Source organism: Urocitellus parryii, chromosome 4 (genome assembly GCF_045843805.1).
Source record: "Urocitellus parryii isolate mUroPar1 chromosome 4, mUroPar1.hap1, whole genome shotgun sequence".
NCBI classification, from domain to species: domain Eukaryota; kingdom Metazoa; phylum Chordata; class Mammalia; order Rodentia; family Sciuridae; genus Urocitellus; species Urocitellus parryii.
In genome coordinates, this window is record NC_135534.1 from 153,791,220 (window position 1) to 153,810,751 (window position 19,532).

Below are 19,532 nucleotides of genomic sequence, written 5' to 3' on the forward strand. Positions count from 1 at the left end.
GTTCAGCCATGTTCCACTACTGGTTTAAAATCTGTTACAATGGCATATTTGAACCAATGAAATAAGCAAACTCTATAAACTGGATCACAGCCCACCTCCCCACCCTCAAGTTGGTCGTTAAACCAGAATATTGCTGGTTCTATCTAAATAGATTAAAATAGTATTTGGGGGAGTATTACCTGGTATATGTATGCATGTATATTCAAATATTCATGGTTGAATATGTATATATACACATGTGTGTGTTTGAATACACATTCAGTAAAACATAAATAAAAAATATTTGAAAATGTTTTTTCCAGAATGTTCCAAAAACGAACTTGAATGTGCTGTGCATCACACAAGTGCACTTTGTACAGTAAATCTATGAAAATGAAGGTATATGTTGGTATTCCTGTCAGTGGCCTCTGCCACTTCACACATTTTCAGTTTCTATCTATTACTCATTATTTGAACATTACTCATCTCATGACTCATTTTTGTATTATAAGGATAAGTCTACTATTGTTGCACCTCTACTGAACATGTACAACCTTTTTATCTTGTTGTTTTTCCCTAAACAATAAAGTATAACAACTATTTCCATAGCATTTCGGTTGTATTATGTAACGGACAGATTCTTTAAAGCATACAAGAGACGTTTGTAGGTTTTATGCAAATTTACACCATTCTAGAGAGGGGCATGTGCATCATCAGAGTTTAGTATCCACAATGATTCTTGGAACAAATCCCCCTGTGGATAGTGAAGGACAATTGCATGTTAAAAAAAAAAACTGTTTGAATATGTTTTATATTAAAATGAGGGGAGGAAGGGGGGATAGAAGGGAATAGTACTGGGGATTGAAATGGAAAAAAATATGTCATATGGATTTATAAACATATAAAAATAAACCCCACTATTTATGTATATCTACCATATACTAAACAAAAAAGATATTTGATCCATTTTGACTTGATTTTTGTACAAGAGATAGAGGGGTCCAGCTTCAATCATTTGTATGTGAATATCCAGTTTATCCAACACCATTTGTTGAAGATGATGTCTTCTCTCTAATGAGTGATTTGGCACCATTGTTGAGAATCAACAGATTGTAGATGGATATTTCTGTTCTGTTCCATCTGTCTATGTCTATGTCCTTTCCTATGCTAATACAATGCTTTTATTTTATTTTATTTCATTTTTTGGCACTGAGGATTAAATTCAGGGACACTCAAACACTGATCTATGTCCTGAGCCCTTTGCTGTTTTTATTTTTTTGTTTTGTTTGTATTTAGAGACAGAGTCTCACTGAGTTGCTTAATACCTTGCTAAGTTACTGAGCCTGAATTTGAACTTACTACCTTCCTGCCTCAATCTCCTGAGCCACTGGAATTACAGGTGTTTGTAACTGTGCCTAGCACAATACTATTTTTGAGGTATTCTTGCAATAAAGCACTGTGATACCCATAGATTTGTTCTTTTGAATAAAATTGGTCTCTTTGGGGTATTTTTGCTTTTCTTTGAATTTTAGGATTGCTTTTTCAAGTTCTGTGAAGGATGTCATTGGTATTTTGATGGGAATTGCATTGAAGCTGCAGAACACTCTTAGTACTACATTAATTAGTAGGCTTTTCAACAACATTAATTCTTACCTTTAAACATGTGAGGTCTTTCCACCTTTTAAGTCTTCTTCAATTTTATTCTTCAGTGTGAGGTTATTTTCATGGTAGAGCACTTTCACTTCTTTATGTACTTTATTTTTTGTAAAACTATTATGATCTTTCTTCAAAATAATAAGGGCTATATACAACAAATCTTCAGATAACAACCTTCTGAATGGGGAAAAACAGAAAACAACTCTTTCAAAGATCAGTAACAAAGGAGTGTCCACTCTCATATCTCATATTAAATATAGTACTAGAAAATTTAGTCAAAACAATTAGTCAAGAGAAAAAAATAAAAGATCTATGAATAAGAAAGGAGGGTGTAAAAGTATTCCTTTTGCAGATGAGAGGATTCTATATATAGAAATATCTATAGACCTCATCAAAAGTCTTTTAGAACTGATAAACAGATTTAGTAATGTAGCAGGATACAATATCAAAATCAGTAGTTTTCTCTATGTGATTAATAAATTCTCTGAAAAATGGTGAAAGCAACCCTATTTATTTTCTAAGGCCTTGAGACACATAATTATGTTGTTTATTTGGAATTATTTCATTTTTTAATGTACAAAATCAGCTGTGAATTTCCATCTTTCTGCAGCATATCCCTTACCAGCAAGTGTTAATAAGTTGCATTTTTATTTATTTCAAGGAATTTTAAAATTTCTCATTTGCTTCTTCAATGACCCACCTATCATTCAATATGTTGTTCAGTCTCTGTGTATTTGTCTAATATCTAAGATTTTTCTTGTTATTAACTTCTAAATTCATTTCATTATAATCAGAAGATACGGATATGATTCAAATTATTTTTTTTAATTTGTAAGACTTCTATGGCCTAATATAGAGTCTATTCTATTATGCACTGAGAACAAGACTGCATTCTTTAGATGTTAGATACAATGTTCTATAAATGTCTTTTATATTTATTTGATTATAATATAGTTTAATTGCAATGTTTCTTTGTTGATTTATTGTCTAGATGATATTCCCTTTGGTAACAAGAGGATATTAGAAAACTCCATTATTATTGAGTTGGAGCCTCTCTCTTGAGGTCTAATAGTGTCTGCATATTTTTAAAAATCTTGTGCTAGAAAATGATATGTATACATTTACAATCATTACATTTTCCTGATTAATTGATCCTTTGAAGTGATCTTCTTGTCTCTCTCTCTCTTTCTCTCTCTCTCTTTTGTCACCATTTTTGTCCTAGAGACTTCTTTTCAGGGACTGGGGATACAGCTCAGTTGGTACAGTACTTGCCTCACATCATGCACAAGGCCATGGGTTCAATCCCCAGCAGTGCCAAAAAAAAAAATTGAGTTTTTGTTTTGTTCTGTTTTAGATGTAAATATAGCTACTCCTGCTTGCTTTAGTTTTCTGTTAGCTTGGAATATTATTTTATATCCTTTAACATTCAATCTGTTTGTGTCTTTTTTAGTGAAGCAACTTGTATATAGCATAATTTTGGTTATTGTTTTTAAATCCATTCAGTCCATCTGTATCTTTTAATTGGAGAATTTAGCCAATTTACACTCAAAATTACTATTGAAAGGTACGTACTTTGTCATTTTGTTGATCTTCTTCTAGTTGTCTTGAATATCTTTTATTTTTTTCCTTATTAATATTTGTGGCTTGACAGTTTATTGTTGTGATAATACTTTATTCTTTTCCATTTTTCCTTTGTGCATTTATTCTTCTAGAATCATACCTTCATGTGCTATCATAATGGCAGTTATCTTTCTTTTACTTCTGGATATAGGATTCCCTTAAGAATCTTTCACAAAACTCAAATGGTGTTCATGAACTTCCTCAATCATTGCTAATTTTTTTACTTCTCCTTCTTTTCTGAAGGATAGCCTTGCTACTACAGCAATTTTGGTTGGCAATTATTTTCTTTCAGGTCTTGTAATGCACCATTCTATTCCCTCCTGGCCTATAGCTTTCTACCGAGAAATCTACTGTTGGGGTCTAAGGGGTTCAACTTAACTATGAATTGGAAATATGAATTGGTGTTTCTGTCTTGCAAAGGAGAGAGTTTTAAAAAGAATTTGAAAATTCTTTCTTTGTCCTGAGCTTTTGACAGTATGACTGTATGCCATGTGAAGATTTTTTCTTGGTGTATCTATTTGAGGTTCTATTAGCCTTTTTATCATGGATATCAATACATTCCCCAAGCTTAGGAAAGTTTCTTGCTACATTTTCATTGAATGGTTTTTCTGTGATCTTAACCTTTATTTCATCACTCTCACATATGCTAACGATTCAGATATGGGATTATTCAACGATGTCCCAAAAATCTTTGCTTCTGTCTCCATCTTCTTTTATTATTTTTCTTTTATTGATTTTTTTCCTACTGTGTTATTTTGAAAAAACTGTGTTCCACAGAGCTAAACCTACACAGATACAGTAATATAGCTATTCCTGCTTGCTTTAGTTTTCTGTTGGCTTTGAATATTACAGATACAGTAATGTGATATATGTGATATATGACAAGGGTACAAAAAATATCTGTTTGGAGAAAGTTACCAAAAATGTTGGGGAAAATTGGTATTCATATGTAGAAGAATGAAACTAGATCTTATTTTTCACACTGTTCAACTCATAGTGGGTCAAAGTACTAGGTGTTATTCCAGAAATTTGCAACTGCTAGAAGAAAACATAAGACAACCCTCCAACAATATGCTTAGGCAATGACTTCCTCAATAGGTCTTCTACTAGAGAAAATAATGCAAAGCATTAATGAATCTGATGCCATCAAATTAAAAAGCTTCAGCACACAAAAGAAACAATTAAAATGTGAAGAAAGAACATACAGAATGGGAGAAAATCTTTTAAGATACTCTTCTGAAAAAGGATCAATATCCAGAATATATAAAAAGTCAAATGTAACACTAAACCAAACAATAAATAAATAAATAAGCCAATCAACAATGGGGAAAATTATTTAACATCTTTAACATCTTGGTATTTCATCTCATAACAAATAGAATGATCACCAAGAATACAAATAATAAATGCTGGTAAGGGTGGGGAGAAAAGTGAACACTTATCCACTATGGTGGAATTGTGTATTGATACAATGAGTATAGAAATTAGTTTGGATTTTACTCAAAAGACTAAAAAATTGTATTTCTATATGATCCAGTTATACCATTCCTTAGTATTTTTCCAAAAGAATTAAACTCAGCATACTATAGTTATATGTGCATACCCATGTTTATAGCAGTGTGATTCACAATAACCAAGTTATGCAACCAACCTACATGTTTGCCAACAGATGAGATGAAAAAGGAAATATGGAATGTAGACACAATTGAGTTTTATTCAGCCATAAAGAAGAATGAAATTATGTCATTTGCAGGAAGGTGGATGGAATTGGAGATCATTACGTTGAATAAAATAAACCAGATTCAGGAAGTCAGTGGTCATATGTTCTCTTCCATATGTGGAATCTAGAGAGAGAGAGAGAGAGAGAGAGAGAGAGAGAGAGAGAGAGAGATTTTAAAAAGCAGTTCATAAAAATAGAAAGGGGACCAGTAGAATGAAGATTAGATCAGAGGGAGAGAAGAGCAAAAGCAGAGATACTGGTGAGTGAAACATCAAATTATTTTATGTTCATGTACAAATATGTCACAATAAATCACATTACCATATATTGTAAAAGTTTACTTAGTAGGGCATCTCATAAAAAATAATGATCTATCTTCAAGCTCTGATATTCTATCTTCCACATGATCTAGTCTGTTAAAGCTTTCTATGGATCTTTTTAAACAAAATTCCTTAATAATTCCTTCATTTCTAATATTTTTATTTGTTTTTTCTCAATATCATTACATATTTGCATTGTATTTCTAACTTCATTTAACAGTTTATCAAAATTCTCATTAAAATGTTTAAAAATAATTATTTTGTATTATTTATTAGGAATTTTATGCATTTTGGTTTTTCTTTTTTTAAAAAAATCTAATATATTAGATTATGTTTTTAGGAGGAAGCATATTACCTTTTTTAAATATTTTTTGCATTTCTATGTTAATATTTCCACATCTGTGCATTAGATTTATCTACAACATTTATGGGATTGTTTTCTTAGTTACACCCTGAAGATGTTTCTTGGTTTATTGGTTTGTTATGCAATGTTAAATTTATTTCCAGTTATCCACTATAGGGTAATTTACCACTAGTTCTTTGGCTATGATTAATGAATGTGAGTACAGTGTAAACTTTATCAATGATGGAGAGGCCCAACATCTTTGCAGGTCATGCAAGAGTGATGACACTCCAGCAGTACAGAGAGGTGTGATATAGGGAGGAGATTGTTTGAGTTTTACCAGTGTGGCTACTTCTAAAAGGGGCATGATGACCTCTAGAAATTGGGGGCTTCCTTAGGCACTGTTGATATTGCACCAGTAGTGGTAAGAAGTTCTGAATTACACCTTCTAATTAGATAATGGTATGAGCCTATGTGACAGGAGAGAAAGTTGGGACAGCATTTTGCAGCACCCCTCTAGGGTGCACACAGAAAGTCTTATCAGCAGAGCATGATCAGACAAGGTATGAGTGTGGTCACTGCTGGAAACCACATTTGTTGTGGTTGTAAAAATAGTTACCATGTTCCTCTTTTCTACTATGTGGGCATGTATACCCAGGAACAAGACCTCAGGATCCTGTATGTCTTAGAAATGGGGGCTGAAGTTCAGGATTCTCCCCGACCTCCACATTATTTCAACTATATAGTACGTGCCAGGGATCAAGCAGGAATGATCTGGAGCTCGGCAAATTTCCTGTCAGCTGAAATTCTTGCTGCAATGCACAAGTGTGAAACATGGCTGGCACAGACTGTCTTAGGACCATTTCCAGACTGTTTTAGGCTGTGAACTCTTGAGTAGGGATGACAGTCAGAACTGAGGCATTGCTTGAGATGACTCCTACCTGCCTCTAGGTGAGGGGCATCAATGTGACCACAGAGTTCTTTCCACACCAGGTTGGTGACAGTTGCCCCTGTGTTATGCTGGGAAGAGGAGTGGAGGGAATTCCATGGGTGCCTGCAGTTGAGTCCTGGCACTAATGTAAACTTGCATGCAACTGGCCATGCCCTGTCATGAGGACAATCTTCCCAGTTTTTTAGACTGGCACCTTCTGTTTCTCTCTGTGTTGTAGCAGCTGTTCCCAATAGTGCCTCAGACTCGGCATGTCTGAGTCCAAGTCACTCCTGAGACAAGTTTGGTTCATAAAGCAGTTACTCACTGAGAGAGTACCCTGGAAAGTCTCCCTGTGTGTGGTGATGATGGTGGTGGTGATGGGTTTTAAAGATGTAAATATGCAGGGTTTTCTGGCCTCCAGAACAGTCTAAATTCAGAAAATATGTCCCTTCTCAAGATGGTCCTGAGTATAGCAACCCAGAGTTTGCTGTGAGCTGATGTAAAATCCTTTTCCAAAGCAAGGCTTCTATACATTTTAAGTTACTTATCTCATTGCAAGCATGTAAGGGTTAAAATTTTCAGATAGCTGCATTGCCATCATCTGTGCTGACTTTTTGCTGGGACTGTCTTTTGAGCCTTATTCCTGCAGAAGAACGACTCCCCCTCCCCCAGCTTTGGAGCAGGAGTGTCATGGGCTAGTATATGTTATATCTTCTGCTGTTGTCCCAGGTATCTGAATCTTACAATGTTTCCATTTTTCTGCTGTTAAGTTTTAATGTTCTCACATGCTAATTCACCTCAAAATGCAGCTGTACATCTGCTCCTTTGGTTCATTTTTGGGAGAAGTAGGTGAGTTCTAGATTCCCCTATTCTTTGATCATGACACCCTCCCACATTTAACAAAATTCAAAAGATGGCAAACATAATTGGTTCTCTACTTCTGCACAGTGTTGTATATATGATCTCACTTTGTGAATATGCGCCAACAATTACTAAGGCACAACGGGACATCAACATTTGCATTTGGATGTCAGCTACACAAAACATATGGATCTCTGAGAATATCTAGGATCTTGGTTTTTGCAATTAAGTTTAACCTTACCTTTTGCCACAATATCTCTGCTAAAAATCTAGCTAAGATAAATGTTCTTAAATAACTTGAAAATATATATTATCCCACTTTTTCCTCTATTTTATGTCCCATGTTTGAATACATTTAATCATCATGATTTGGTTTGGTTTCCTGTAGGTCCTCACTTGTTTGGTATATGTGAGAATAAGTTTACTAGTTTAGGGTGGAATGCTTGTGGTAGGCAGAATCCTGGCTTCCAAGGTCTTTGCCTCTGGGCATCATGTCTGTAACTAGGCTATGTTATGTGCCCAAAGTGACCTTGAAGGTGGTATTAAGGTTACAGAATTTAAGACAGGGTGGTTATCTAGGATTATATGGAGAAAATGTATCATTAATGTTACTAAATAAATAAATCTTCCCCTTTCACGTTTTTTCTATGTTCATTATGTTTTTATTTGCCATTAAATGTTGTTCAAGGAAAAAAAAAGGTATAAAAAGTTTGAAACATCCATAACTTACATTCTAAAATTCAAGTTACAAATGCAAATATCAGCACACTTATTTTGTTTACCAAATTATCAATATTACACTGTAGTTTTTGGCTCAACCACACAGTACCTAAAGTTGCCCATAAAAGACAAACAAAAACCAAACTCAGTAACAATGGAAGAGGAAGAGCATGCTCTCCACATATGGGAATACTGATGTACAAATACAGACACTCATAACTGCACGTTCTAGCACTCTTACTAAACCACCACTTCAATGGTCCATTTCCCACTTGGGGAAAGAAAATTGAGAAAATATTTCCCCCTTTCCATTAACTTACAGCCTATCGCAACTGCTTCAGTCCATAATGAACAGGCAAACTTCATGTATAGCGCAACATTTGTTCTGCAACACATTAAGTGTATAGACAAGGGGTGATCTTTGCCTCTGGGCATCATGTCTGTGACTGAGTTGTCTGCTGGACATGGCATGGCATAACCAGTCCCGGTGAAGTGAGTCTGCACCTGCTCTGCCTTGAGATGATATTGACTGTAAACACCAGACATTAATGATTCCTATGCCTGTCCCAGCTACCATCATGGCTGAAGGGTGGAATTGGTTTGAATGGAGATAGAGTCTGGGCAAACTGGGTGCCAGGAATCAGGGAAGTGACTAAACCACTGTAGCCACACCTAGGAAAGTGGGTATACACTGAACATGAACTGAGGCTCTCAGATTCCAGTGTGTGATCCACTTTCCAATTGGACTATACAAACAAAATACTTATCAAACATAAAATTCAATTATATAGTTTCATCAATTTCTCAGAGCATTCAATTCTAAGTACAAGTGGGGCTATATGAAACCACTGTGTTCACATGCCCATCAATCTGATCTTGAAAAGACATACTTAATTATCTTATCATATGCATTCTCCTATTTTTATGACTAAATCAAAATAATAGTAATAAAATGATCAAAGAATAAAACAAATAGAGCAAAAAGAACAGAACAAGGTTGAAAATAGATTGCAAATGTGAGTATCCTGATAGATAATATTATTTGGTGCTTTCTATGTACCATGTATTTATATGTGAAATCTCATGTCCTGAAACAACCACCAGATGAGATGGATAGAATACCCAACCCTTTGATCAAATGAGAAACAGGCCAGGAATGATATAGTTCATGCCTGTAATCCTAGCAGTTTGTGACACTGAGGCTGGAGGATTGTAAGTTCAAAGCCAGCCTCAACAGCTTGGCAAAGCCCTAAACTTAGTGAGACTCTGCCTCAATATGTGTGTGTGTGTGTGTGTGTGTGTGTGTGTGTGTGTGTGTGTGTTTGTATACACATATACATACAAAAATACATGCATATGGGCAAGGAAGGGCTGGGGATGTGGCTCAATGATTGAGCACTCCTGGATTCAATCCCTAAATCCCTAGTACAAAAAAAAAAAAAAAAAAGAAAAGAAAAAAAAAAGCAAGCAAGCAAGAAAGAAAAGACAAAGAAAGAAGATAAATAAGAAGCACAGACAAGTTATATAATTCTCCCAAAGATATAAAAATTATAAGTTGAACTTGATGAATTTAAAAATCTAACACAAAGGCTGAATCTGTTAAACACAAATGATAATGCCTCTTAAGATGAAATAAAGTGAGTAACAGAACAAGGAAACTAGCACATTTTTCCACATTTATTGGTCAGGTAAATTGTAACAAATTTCTTAAAGGGCAATTTGGAAATAGTGACATCCTAAGGATTTTAATTCACTTGCAATTTATATCACTAATTTTAGGAATTTATTTAAAAAATCAGGGATGACATTTCAGTTTTCTATAGCTACATAATAAACCAAACCAGATATTAGTGACTGTGTATAAGCAGTTAATCTTGCTTGTCCTTGGCATAGTTTTCTTCTTATTTTTGATGTTTGTGGTTTGTTGAAACTGAGAACTGCAGATTTATAGCTTTTGTCAAATTTCATCAATTTTTTTTTTATCATCCTCCATCCCCCTTTTGGAGAATCCAATTGTATTTACTTTAAACCATTTAAAGTTATCTTGCAACACACTGATGCCACATTTATTTTTGTCTACTTTCTTTTTTTACTGTATTTGAGATAGTTTTGATTGCTTTATCTTAAAGCAAACTATTTTTTTTATTCTGAATTGCCTAATACACTTTTAGTTTCCTCCAAGATTTTTTTTAAACTCAGATGTTATGGGATTTTCTTTACAATTTCAATTTGGATCTTTTTAAAGATATCTTGCATGCCTCTGTTTAATATGCTTTTATTTTTCCTTTATCTTCTTGAGCTTATATACTTGTTAGAGTATATATTACTTCCCTACTAATGTTGTCATCTGTGTCATTTCTGGGACAGTTTCAATCGAATGATTTCTTTTCCTTATGAGTTATGTTTTCCTGCCTCATTGTAGGACAGTGTATATTTTATCTTGATATTTGCTGGATATTTTTTGTATTTCTATAAATGTTCTTGAACCTTGTTTTGAGATATAGTTATTTGAACACTTTCAATCTTCTCTATTAAGAAAACATAGGGGTATCAGATATCCTTATTCTGCAACTAATTATTAAACTTCTGAGGAGAAATTTGAATATTCTACCCAATACTTTGTGCATTTTAGGTTTTTCATGCTGGAAGATAAAGACTGGAAAATATCCAGGCTCTTGTGAACTATAGACGTGATTCCTTCTAATCAAACATTCAGTTGGTCCTTTCTCTTTCTCCAGATAATGTTGTTGTATGTACAGGTTGACCTTTGTGTAGCAAAGGACTCAACGGGAATCCCTTGCAGGTTTCCAGAGTTCTCTCTTTACTCTGGCATTGTGCCCAGCAAACCTCAGCTTTTTTGGCCTCCTAAGACTCCAAGCTTCATTACCAGAACTCAAGGACACTACTGGGTCCACCTTGATTCTCTCTGTGTATACCATATCCTACAACCTCTTTCTAGTCTCTTAAGTTGGAACAGTCATAGACTGTCCTTGTTTGTGTCCTCTCAGGAATCATTTTCTAAAAAACAATTTCTTCAAAATCATTGTATTACATATCTTTTTCCACTAACATTTTTCTTGTGCATATGGTTCAATCTTGGTCAAATTATTTCAGTTTGTTTATAATTTTTTACATTGGGAATTTTGGAACAGCTCAGGTATACATTTCATTTTTAACTGACATGGCATCAGTGTGGATTTCCGGGCTGGAGAATAAATTCTATGTGGCATTCATTAATATGTCTAAATTCCTAGAGTTTTCTTTGACTACTTTAATTTCTCTCTTCCTCTCTCCCTCTTACTTTAACTTCCTCTCTCCTTTTTACCTCCTGTGTGACATCTTTTAAGGATATCTCCATGTGGCTTGATCTTCTAACATCATGGCGGTCAGGGGATTCTTTAACTGAAAGGCTCAAAAGTTAAAGGATGTGGGTCTCAGTAGATCAAAGTGTAATTTGCAAGATTTCTTCTGAAGTAGTCTTAGAATTCACACAACAGCCAATTAAATTCTGCAGATTCTGCTTTTTACAAGTGATTCATAGGTGCTACAAAATTCAAGGGGATGTAATGACACAAGAAAATGGATCCTCGAGAAGTAGCCCATTGGGATGTCGGGCGTTATTTTTAGAAACTAGCTATCATAGATGCAATAATGGGTATATATCCAAAGTTGTTTACTACTACCATTTACTATTATTTATTTTAGGAGAAAAGACAAAGGGAAAAAATGTCTTCAAAGATAAATCTAGTCATCTGAATTATGGGTTAAGTATAAAGTATTGCTTTGCAATACTTCAATATGATTTTAAAGATGTATATATAAATTAAAATATAAATTTGTGAAAGAATGTTTATATAATTCTCTCCACATAAATGCAGGTAGGGTATCACAACATTTTCATTTGTTTCATATTTTTCTTTTGTTTAAATTAAAATTTTTATTATGAATATGTAGAAAAATAAAGCATATTGTATAAGAACCGCTATTTTTACTTTTACCACTCAAAATGAACTACTTAAAAATCTCTAATTTATTTCTTATTTGCTCTTGAAAAAATAAACTACAACTTTAATATTTCATTAATTCTTGATGAATTAATAGACAGGACAGCAATAAAGAAGACAATTGAATTTTCCTTGTTACTTGGTTTCCTGAGTGTTCAGAAATTAATTTGTCTTTGATCACCATAGAATTAACATAGGCAGTTGGAACGTTTCCCCAATAGAATTTATAAATTTATTTTTTAAATTAATTTTAATTATGTAGCTTTATATTGAACTGAATTGAAATATGTCTCCAATCCTTTTTATTTTGAAGTGGGGAAGATAAGCAGAAAGTTCATTTAAGAAAATCAAGAAAATATATTATTAAATAAGGTGTTTCAGTTTATTTTGAGAGTGATTAATTACCTAGAGAGTTCAGGTGACTCATAAAAGAAAAATAATCACTTTTATATAGTGCTACTGATTTCCAAATATATGCTTTCGTGGTAAATTTTTCACTTGTACCTTTAACCCACATCATGCTGCTTAAATTGTTTTGAGTGTAGATCAAATTCACTCAAAATTAGATTTAAACTTTACATGGCCATTCATTATGGTACTCACTGTCTATTCTTCAATACAAAGTTTGAGGGTCCTTCAGGATCACATAAGGCTCCCAACCTACAGTGGTATGCTATAAAAGGATTCAATATTACAGGCTTTGTAAGAATCTATGTCAACACACACACACACACACACACACACACACACACTAATTCAATGTAACTGCTAAGAAAGAATGACTGACAATCTACAGCATTACTAATAATTTGCAGTTAGTGATAAAGTAGAAATTATTTGTTTGAAATGAAATTTAAAAAGTAGTTCATTGCAAGTGGAAAATGAACTATCTTTTATAAAAAAATACTTTCATTTTAAAATCAGATGATTACAAACATATAAATAAGCATACACATACAAACAAAAACTAATTTCAATTGGATTTCAGTCAGAAGTTTTAAGAACAACAAGGTAAGGAACATCATTTTCATGCAAATCTCTGAGCACATCTGAGGACTGAATTAACATTTAGCCTAAAATCTGAGTATCATCAGTATCATCATTCCATCTCTGTGATGCCTTGGGACTTGAGCTGTAAAAATTTTTTGATAATATTTTTTCTCTAAAAAAGTGAGTTTTGAAATGTGAGAACTTCAGAATCCTTGTCAATTCTAAAAATTCTATGATTACTTGGACTCTTTTCAGTCAATCCTGCTATTTCTTTCTTTTTTTAATGCAAAGTCTTTTTAATTGATGTCTAAGTAAAAGCAATGTCAAGAGGATTTATTGCCCACTTAGACATCAATTATAAAGACTTTATATTAAATGACTCTGCAGACAAATCCTCATTAAAGTTTTTGGACATAGAAAACCAAGAAGGTGAACCAAATATAGACATTTGTTTTACATTCCAAATATTGTTTGGTCTTGGAAAAGTTCCAGTAAGTGACTAAAACTTTCTGTCATGTATGCATGTGTTTATGTATGTGTGTGCTTGTTTCTGAAAGACCAAGAAAGAAGGGGATAGAGGGAAGATTTTTTTAAATTGGTACATTATAGCTATACATTATGTCCAGATTCATTGTTACTTATTTGTACATGCACACAATATAACAGTATAATTTGGCCAATATAATTCTCCAGTGCATCTCCTTCCCTTTCATCCTTTCACCTCCTAATCTCATACTTCTACTCATCTCCCTTTGATTTTCATGAGATTCACCACCACCACCACCACCACCTTTCTTTTCCTTTTTCCACTCTTCCTTCCAGGCATGAGAGAAAATATAAATATCTGACCTTCTGACTTTGGCTTATTTCACTTAATTAAGGGTCTCAATTTCCATCCATTTTCTGCAAATAACATAACTTCACTTTTCTTTTGCCTGAATAAAAGTCCATTGTGTATATATGGCACATTTTCTTTATCCATTTTTCTGTTGACAGACACTTAGGCTGGTAACCTGGTTTTGCTACACTGAATTGTGCTACTATAAACATGGTACTATAAACATTGTTCACTACAGTGTGCTGACTTTAATTCTTTAGGATGAATACTAAGGAGTGATAGAACTGTGTCATATGGTGATTCCATGCCTAGTCTTTTGTGAAACCTCCATACTGATCTTCATAAGTCCTACTAATTTACAATCCCACCAACAGTGTAAAAGTGTTCCTTTTAATCTATATCACAGAAGTGAAAATTTGATAATCAAAATGATACATAGAAAAATTTGATTGAGTTCATTATTACTCTTATAAACTATTTATATTTCAACTGCAATGTTATTATTAAAAGCAAATAACTGTTTACTCAATTGCAAAATGAAAATAAAATCGCAGGTATTACATTATTACTTTTAAGTAGCTTCTCTAATACTTTCATGGAGAAAATATCTTCTGTAACTTGTATTCCATCTATAAATTCTTATATATGCATGTGTTTTTTTGTTATTGATGCCTTCCATTATATATAAATATATATATATATTTCATAATATATATATATATACACATAATATATATGTATATGTTTTTACTTAGTAATAAACTGCAACATTCATGTTTGATTGCTTTTGACTACCTGACTAGTGTTAAAATACCTTTTATATAGCCAGTAGAGCATAAAATTATTACAGTTTTTGGTCCCTTAATTGGCCTAAGATGCAACATCTGTCATTTTTGTGGAAATCAAATTTCAGCTTCAAAAGCAGCATGAACAGTCTGGCACAGCCACAGTAGTTTGACTTCAGTTTAACCTCCCTTTCTTTATTAGTCACCTTCCCTCCCTCAAAGCTCCCCTTCTTCACAAAGTCCCCTTTCACCTTATTGGACTCACTATTGAATCCTTTCTGGCTATTAATTCTGCAGAGTGTATTGGTTTGCTATTGCAAGGTCATTCATAATCACATCTAGAATTTTTTTCTATACCCCTCATCATCACTTTTCCCTTACATAAAAAGTAAAATGCTCTGTCCATTGGTCACAATGGAACACTGGCAACTGGGATTTAACCATTAAAACTGGCTATTAAGAAGGGGATGATGATAATTACCACTCAGTACCTTTCTGTTTTTGTGAGTTTTTGCATTTCAGCTTATGTGGGTTCCTTCTGGGATAGCCCTTCTAAAGTTATTCAGAAAGTCTGAGGTAAAAATAAACATAAGGACAAGTTACAGGTATGATAAAAGTTATCCATGCTTGATAAAATTCATTTAGATAATTGTGATGTTAGTATTATTTTTCTTCCCTCTTATCAACTGGAAATGCTGCTTTACTTTCTTCTATTATGGAACCATACCCTCTACTCACATTGACACCAAAATAACAAAAATAACACCATGTCCTTTAACATAGTTCTCCATACCCACAGTTCAGCATACCTCCCAACTAAAAGAAAAAAAAAAAGAAAACCCATTTCTTCATTTCTGCTTTCTCTGTGATTGCATAGCAGCATGAGAAAAACTGTACTTTGAGCAAAAGATCGCATACAGATTTTACTCAGTATTAGAAAATGAATTTTTCCAAATGCAAAGGAGATAAACCCTGGGAAACAAAAGGAAAAGATAATTTTTTATTAATGCAAATAACCCTCTTCCTACCAAAATACCCTATTGCTATAAAACTTTATTTTTTAGTCACTTAATTTGGTTTAACAGTCAAGGGAATTGATGTCTCTGGAATTTACTTTCCTTATTTATGTACCAAAGAATATAAACATAAAAATGGTTTCCACAATGTAGATGCTACAAAAGTTAGTTGTAAAAAGGAAGCCAGAGACATTAGTCCATAAAATTAATAAATTAAAAATATAAGAAAAGAACTGCATATTTTCTCTTTGTTCACTTATATTTTTGGCTGAAGTGACTTTAAAAATATTTCTGACTTTATTTTTATAAAATATGCATTCTTTTTATTTTCTTCTCTTGTATTTTTTACCCTGCAAAAAGCTTCTTCTCTTTTTCATTTGATTTCTACATAAAATATTACTTTTTCCAATTTTGGCATGACATAAGGACCTTACTATTTCTTTTATCTCCTCTCTCATGTTTTATCACCATTTTCATTTATTTTTGCCCTGTTTATATTTTAACCTCAACAATACATTATTGATATTTCATACAATAAATTATTTCTTATATATACTCACATATGTTCTTTTCTTAACTTTTAATTCCTTTGTGTATGTACTTGTGTACATTTTTTTGCCCAGAACCACTAAATTTCTCTTTAACTTGTATCTTCTTAAAATGCCATTTATTAATTTTTAATACACTTTAATTTGAGGAATAATTAGGTTTGATTTATAATTCTAGCCTTGTAGCTATTTTCTTCTCTGCTTGAATATCACTTTATTATGTGTAGGCTGCCATCATTTGGGGGTTTTACAAATACTTTTTTGAAGTGTGCCTGTTAACTCTTCTTTTGATGATTTCATATGTTTCTCTGTCTTGGGTTTTACAGTTTTTCTGGGTGATTCTGGCAGTGGTTTTACATGGGTTTAGCCCACCTAGTGTTTGAAGAGTTTTTGAATTTAGAGAAATATTTTTAGTATTTTGTGAGTTTCAGAAATTTTTGGCCCATATGTATTTTGATCATTTTAAATGAAAATAAAGAAGAGATAAATTAAGACTCTAATATGTTTACCTTCCTCTTGATAAATAATTATGTCATGTTGTTTGAATAGGTATGGATTAATTTATTTTACTCTGGAATATAGTTTGATCAAAGCTAAATTTGCTATTTTGTTAAGGCTAGTTTATTTCCAATTTTCTTACTCATTTTCTAGTACTGCAGGATCCTGAGTATGTTCATGTGTGTAAGCATGCGTATAAATGTGTCTGCAAGAAGTCCCTATCAAAACACCCAAGACCTAGTAAGCACATGTTCTTCCTTGTTCACTACTGTGACTTTCTGAAAGCTTTCCTGTATTTCCCGGCCTATGAGGCATCATTGTCTCTTAGTGTCAAATCTATCTTTGCTATCCCACTTAGAAATCAATAGCTGCTCTGAGTTTAAAGAGTTCTTTCAAACGTTGGGCTTACTTCAAAGTGCTTGCTTTGACTCTAACACGTTAGTTAGTCCTCACTGACTAGGTAGCTCAAAACTTTATATTCCTGTTCCATGGAATTGTGGAAAGTTAGTTTCAGCTGACCCGCTATTATCACAACTATGTGCTTAAATTATTAGTTTCTTTCTACAAAATGACAGATGCCTTAAAGGTAAAGACATTGAATATTTTGAATCTATTTCACTGTTTCTATGTTATCTTTGTGATTCTTCTTCCTCAAGCCCTGGACTGATGCCTTCGAAGATAGAGTTTTTGGGTTTTTTTTATAGTTATTCTCAATGCAGAGTTGATGTGTAAAAAGGTAATATGCTAATACTAAGTGAGATAAATTGAATATAGATTTAGCTAACATAAGCCAATGGTTTTATCAAATATGATTTTAAAAAAAAATAATTTAGGGAATTTTTTTCAGCCTATATTGAATATTAAAAAAAATCTGACGTTTAAAAAGAAAAACTTCAAAAAAATAAAGAAAGAAAATTTGAAAGAAAAAGTGTGGGAAAAGTTATACAAATGAACAAAAAAATACCTTATGAAAATGGACCAATATCTTACAAATTAAATATCAATGCAAAATTGTTATAGGACATTAGAATATTTTACAAGTATATGTAGCAACTTGAAATTATTCCTATAAAGATCTCACTAAATATATGAGGAAAAACCTTATTAGTTTAAGAGTAATGGAAAAATCAGCAGCAATAATATGAGATTTAACACTTTCATTGATAAATTAGGGAATACATTAAACATTAGAAAAATTGAAAAACATAGCTGTTTTTTTGTTTTGTTTTGTTTTTCTCTGAGTGGTAGTTTCTCAAATATTTCAAAAAGCAACTGAAGATTATACTTTCATGTTCATGCAAAACATCTCCAATTGTTCCATGTCCTTGACCCAAAAGTCAAGCTCATCTAATCTCAGAGGATTAAAAGAAAAACAGGAACCAGCCAAGTGACTGCAGCTACGCGCGCCAGCGGGGAACATGGACCGGACCCACTAGGACAGGTCCGGCGGACGGCGGAGGACTAGGCCCGTCCCCTCCCCCAGTGCCTGCAAGCTAGGCCAACCTGCAAGCCATGGGCGGGCGGGTCAGGCCCAGCAACCAGCCAAGTGACAGCAGCTACACGCGCCGGCGGGGAACGCGGACCGGACCCACTAGGACAGGTCCGGCGGACGGCGGAGGACTAGGCCCGTCCCCTCCCCCAGTGTCTGCAGGTAGGCAGGACTGTGAACACCAGCAGAGCGGGCCCAAAGCCTGCTGAGGGGCGGAACCGGCCCCTCCCCCAGTACCTGCAAGCTAGGTGAACCTGCAAGCCACGGGCGGGCGGGTCAGGCCCAGCAACCAGCCAAGTGACTGCAGCTACACGCGCCGGCGGGGAACGCAGACCAGACCCACTAGGACAGGTCCAGCGGACGGCTGAGGGCTAGGCCCGTCCCCTCCCCTAGTGTCTGCAGGTAGGCGGGACTGTGAACACCAGCAGAGCGGGCCCAAAGCCTGCTGAGGGGCGGAACCGGCCCCTCCCCCAGTGCCTGCAAGCTAGGCGAACCTGCAACCCATCGGGAGGTTAGGCCCAGCAACCTATGGAGTGACACAGGTGCCCCTGGCGCCTGCTGGGTAGGTGGACCTTTGACCGACCAGCAAAGAAGACCTAGGGCCTGCCAGCATGGTAGACGGATCACACTAATTGGAGGAGGATCACAGCCACTACCTGCCCTGCAAGGGTGATTTTTCAACTATACAAGAGCAATATAAATAAATAGAGGGGGAAAATATCAAAGACACAACAATTTCACCAAGCAGAAAGAAACGCCAGCAGTATGAAACGACAAGGAAAGAAAGGACCACAGGCAATGCAGGTCAACTCAACTTTAGAAAAGGTAATAGCTGCAACAGATGGAATGTCAGATAGAGAGCTCAGGACATACATGCTTCAGATGATCTGGAGTCTCAAGGAAGACATGAGACAGCAAAATCAGACAATGAAAGATCACATTGACAAACAAATCCAGGAAGTAAAAGATCAATTTCACAGGGAGATAGAGGTAATAAAAAACAAACAAATAGAAATCCTAGAAATGCAGGAAACAATAAACCAACTTAAAAACTCAATTGAGAATACTACCAGCAGAGTGGATCACTTAGAAGATAGAACATCAGACAATGAAGACAGAGTATTTCAACTTGAAAAGAACATAGATAGCTCAGCAAGTCTACTAAGAAACCATGAGCAGAACATTCAAGAGCTATGGGATAATATCAAAAGACC